This window comes from Schistocerca nitens, chromosome 7 (assembly GCF_023898315.1).
Source record: "Schistocerca nitens isolate TAMUIC-IGC-003100 chromosome 7, iqSchNite1.1, whole genome shotgun sequence".
In the NCBI taxonomy this organism is placed as follows: Eukaryota; Metazoa; Arthropoda; class Insecta; order Orthoptera; family Acrididae; genus Schistocerca; species Schistocerca nitens.
This window is the reverse complement of record NC_064620.1, coordinates 311162802-311167801: the sequence shown is the minus strand read 5'-3', so window position 1 is coordinate 311167801 and position 5000 is coordinate 311162802. Positions and strand designations below refer to the sequence as shown.

General features: G+C 54.9%; 1 non-coding gene across 1 annotated transcript in view; it reads right to left on the bottom strand.

The window, feature by feature from the left end:
- Nucleotides 1-863, bottom strand: part of LOC126197275 (small subunit ribosomal RNA) — a 1909-nt gene extending 1046 nt beyond the window's left edge. Inside the window, exon 1 of the ribosomal RNA XR_007539651.1 lies at nt 1-863. This exon is cut by the window's left edge and continues 1046 nt beyond it. This is a non-coding gene — a ribosomal RNA (small subunit ribosomal RNA).
- Between the last annotated feature and the right edge of the window lie 4137 nt (nt 864-5000).

Below are 5000 nucleotides of genomic sequence, written 5' to 3'. Positions count from 1 at the left end.
AGCACTCTAATTTGTTCAAAGTAAACGTGCCGGCCCACCGAGACACTCAATAAAGAGCACCCTGGTAGGATTTCAACGGGGTCCGCCTCGGGACGCACGAGCACGCACGAGGCGGTCGCACGCCTTCGGCTCGCCCCACCGGCAGGACGTCCCACGATACATGCCAGTTAAACACCGACGGGCGGTGAACCAACAGCGTGGGACACAAATCCAACTACGAGCTTTTTAACCGCAACAACTTTAATATACGCTATTGGAGCTGGAATTACCGCGGCTGCTGGCACCAGACTTGCCCTCCAATAGATACTCGTTAAAGGATTTAAAGTGTACTCATTCCGATTACGGGGCCTCGGATGAGTCCCGTATCGTTATTTTTCGTCACTACCTCCCCGTGCCGGGAGTGGGTAATTTGCGCGCCTGCTGCCTTCCTTGGATGTGGTAGCCGTTTCTCAGGCTCCCTCTCCGGAATCGAACCCTGATTCCCCGTTACCCGTTACAACCATGGAAGGCGCAGAACCTACCATCGACAGTTGATAAGGCAGACATTTGAAAGATGCGTCGCCGGTACGAGGACCGTGCGATCAGCCCAAAGTTATTCAGAGTCACCAAGGCAAACGGACCGGACGAGCCGACCGATTGGTTTTGATCTAATAAAAGCGTCCCTTCCATCTCTGGTCGGGACTCTGTTTGCATGTATTAGCTCTAGAATTACCACAGTTATCCAAGTAACGTGGGTACGATCTAAGGAACCATAACTGATTTAATGAGCCATTCGCGGTTTCACCTTAATGCGGCTTGTACTGAGACATGCATGGCTTAATCTTTGAGACAAGCATATGACTACTGGCAGGATCAACCAGGGAGCTGCGTCAACTAGAGCTGAGCAGCCGGCCGCCCGGGAGTGTGTCCCGGAGGCCCGCGCGAACACGCAAGCGTCCGCTCAATTATTCCGCAAACAGGAGGAGGCTGGGCTCCCCTGCACGATACACCTCGAAACCCTCTCAGGTCCCGGCGGCGCGCAGCGCCGTCCTAAGTACTTGGTCGGGTTCGAGAGAGGCGCAATCGCCCGGAGATAGGCGAGTAGACGCTTTCAGTGCGACCACCCGTGCTCCCAACTGAGCTTGCCGCTGCCGACAGAGGCCCGGGAGCGTGCTGTCGTGGTGTTGCCGGCGGGAGACAACACGCGGCCACAAACAGTGGCCGGGCAGCTCCAACGCCAGCGCCACAGAGGGGCAGAGCCCCACTTGGGTGCCAAAGCGAACTCTCCCAGCACAGCGCACGCGCCAACACATCCGCACAGCTGCGATACAAACCACCTGCGAGAACCGCGGGGGCGACCGAGCAGCAGACGGCGTCGCGGCGCCGAGTGCCGGGCGGCGGCGCATCCTCAACGCACACAGTCCTCAATCGGACCAGCACACTGCAGATGTCCACCGCGCTTCGCACCGGGCCCGCGAGGACCCACTTTGGCCGCACGGCGCCGCGCGTTGGGTGCGCCGGCGCGCAGCTGCGCCGCCTGCCGCGTCCGTCGGCCGGCGCGCCTGCCACTGGGCGCCCCCACCAGCCGGCTGTAGCGCGTGCACCCACGCAGCGCGCGGCCAGCACGCCGGGCGCTCCCCCCTCACCGGCCGGGGACGGTCCCACCCAGCCACCGCCGCGTATCGCTTCATACCCACATGCCCACTCACGTTCGTGGGTATGACGGGTGTCGCTGAAGCAACCAGTTAATACCTGTACCGATTGTCGCAATCAATGATTCACCTCCAGCGTATACAACCGCGCAACAACGGATTTCCAGTTCATTTGCGTAACTTGGGCAGCAAACGTAGACGTCCATCTACATTTGCAAATTCAGTGGGTCTTGCATGCCTGGATGATATGCGTCACGACACGCCACATCAGCCCACATACATGCTGCGACGTATGCACGAGAGAACACGTGGAAGGTGGCCCGCGTACGTATGCGAATGCCATTGCACAGCTGCGAAGCTCATTGAACACGCAAACTCCCGCCTGACGAACTAGAGGCGACAGGGGAGCGATATAAGTCTTACAGCAGTACACATTACAGTGGATAGCGGGACCATGTGGAACGTACGCACCACTCGCTAGATGTTGTGAGGGTACGCACCGTAACATGAATCAATACGCAGGACACCAGAGAGTGCGAGCACTGACCTATGTTGAGAGGGTTGCGATTAGGCAACGCTACATGAATGTTTCAATTCATATAACAATTACAGGTTAGGTTAGGGCCCAACGTAGGTTAGGTTAGGGCCCAACGTAGGTTAGGTTAGGGCCCAACGTAGGTTAGGTTAGGGCCCAACGTAGGTTAGGTTAGGGCCCAACGTAGGTTAGGTTAGGGCCCAACGTAGGTTAGGTTAGGGCCCAACGTAGGTTAGGTTAGGGCCCAACGTAGGTTAGGTTAGGGCCCAACGTAGGTTAGGTTAGGGCCCAACATAGGTTAGGTTAGGGCGCAACATAGGTTAGGTTAAGGCGCAACATAGGTTAGGTTAAGGCGCAACATAGGTTAGGTTAAGGCGCAACATAGGTTAGGTTAAGGCGCAACATAGGTTAGGTTAAGGCGCAACATAGGTTAGGTTAAGGCGCAACATAGGTTAGGTTAAGGCGCAACATAGGTTAGGTTAAGGCGCAACATAGGCTAGGTTAAGGCGCAACATAGGCTAGGTTAAGGCGCAACATAGGCTAGGTTAAGGCGCAACATAGGCTAGGTTAAGGCGCAACATAGGCTAGGTTAAGGCGCAACATAGGCTAGGTTAAGGCGCAACATAGGCTAGGTTAAGGCGCAACATAGGCTAGGTTAAGGCGCAACATAGGCTAGGTTAAGGCGCAACATAGGCTAGGTTAAGGCGCAACATAGGCTAGGTTAAGGCGCAACATAGGCTAGGTTAAGGCGCAACATAGGCTAGGTTAAGGCGCAACATAGGCTAGGTTAAGGCGCAACATAGGCTAGGTTAAGGCGCAACATAGGCTAGGTTAAGGCGCAACATAGGCTAGGTTAAGGCGCAACATAGGCTAGGTTAAGGCGCAACATAGGCTAGGTTAAGGCGCAACATAGGCTAGGTTAAGGCGCAACATAGGCTAGGTTAAGGCACAACATAGGCTAGGTTAAGGCGCAACATAGGCTAGGTTAAGGCGCAACATAGGCTAGGTTAAGGCGCAACATAGGCTAGGTTAAGGCGCAACATAGGCTAGGTTAAGGCGCAACATAGGCTAGGTTAAGGCGCAACATAGGCTAGGTTAAGGCGCAACATGGGTTAGGTTAAGGGATGGTGTATGAGGGGGGGAGGGGACGAGGTTCGTTCATAGTGATGATGGTAAGTGGACGCCTGAGGCACCCCGAGATGTGTCACGTCAGGATGCACCTTTGGCTCAGGGGAGGTGGTGCGCCGGTTCCGTGGGTGTGGCAAGGGAGTGGCAGACCTGTGTCTTTCATTCCTGCCATTGCTTATATGCTGTGAGACACGCCAGTGTGGTGGTGTTGGCTGCACCCCTGTGTAGCACATGTGTGGGTGTTTGTGGCTTATCTGCGTAATGATGGTTGTTGGAAGAGTGAGATATTCTGTTTTGGGGGTGGACCTCCTGGTTTTGTTATCATAGTGTGAATGGTGTAATGTGGCGGAGAGGATGCACTGGATGTTGTTCCATGGTGGTGCTTAGATATTGTGTCTGTGTCTGTTACAGCCAGAGAGTAGTGTGTGATAGGGTGTCTGGGTGACGTGTAGTTCACATTGTGTGCACAGACTGTCAGCATGTATAGGGACAGTTGTATGTCGTATGTCATCTATATTCCGATGGCTCTGCATCTATTAGTTATCAGCGCCATGTATCAGTTTAATCTGGTTGCAGTCTCGTGGTGTTCTATCTCTGTACAGTAGTAGAGGTGCGACTGCACTACGTAGCTACCCCTTGCGGCAGCTTTCCCCGGTGTATGGCATATGATTATCAGCAATGAGTCGATTAGTGACAACTGGTCGTGTGACAACGTCACATGTCTGCGGGTGGGATACGCTACAACCTGCTTGTGGGTCAGGGCTCAGTAATGCTCTGCTCACACTGAGCGCTCGGACCGTCATTACCCGTCTGCGTGATATATTGCGGAGCGCTTTTAGCCATTGCCAGAGTCTTTGCGACTGCGAGTGCAACGCCCATGGGGACCGACATGGTTGGGGCGCTTCCTAGCTGATCGCTCAGCATCGGAATCCGTACTGTGAGCACGCAATCGCGCACAGACTTAGAGCATGTGTAGGGACAGCGGGAATTTCGCATCTTGGATAAAACGCTTCATGAACCGGATGATATAGGGGTGGATTGCAACTTACGACTGCGAGAAAAGTCCGCCGTTCATCCGCTGGAGTTGCAATTTGGGCAGGTGACGTGAGGCACGTACGGGGGCGGGTGGCGTGATTGTCGGTGGACGACGTCGTGCGGCGCAGGGACTGGCGTTGGTGCTCTTGTGGTGGACAGTGGATGCAGGCTTTGTGGGTGGGGTCGGGAAACGGGTACTGTGCGCCCATCGCCGTCGTAGTCAGCTTGGCGTCGCATAGATGGCGGTACTGTTTTTGTGGTGCGATCGACATGGTGGTTGTAGTGCTGTCGGATGCGCGTAGATGGGGCTATTGCATGTGGTTTCGTCGTGTTTTCATAGATGGCGATGCTGTGTTTTGGCACTATGGTTGGCGTGGTGTCATTGCATTCCTGTAGATGGCGGTGTCGTGTCGTGTCGTGTCTGGGCTGGGCTGGATGTCCATGTAGTTTCGTCACATTGCCAGAGATGGCATTCGTGTGCCTGTGGGTCGCATTGTCAACGGCGTCCCACAGAGGGCGGTATGGTGTCTGCACCAAATAGACGCTCTAGTGGCCTGGCTATTTCACAGGTGGCGCTGTCGTATGTCACATACGTCGGTGTGCTGCCACCGGTCTCCCATTCTTTATATGGCATTTATTTATTGCTGCCGTCTATTTCGTACACCTCTGCC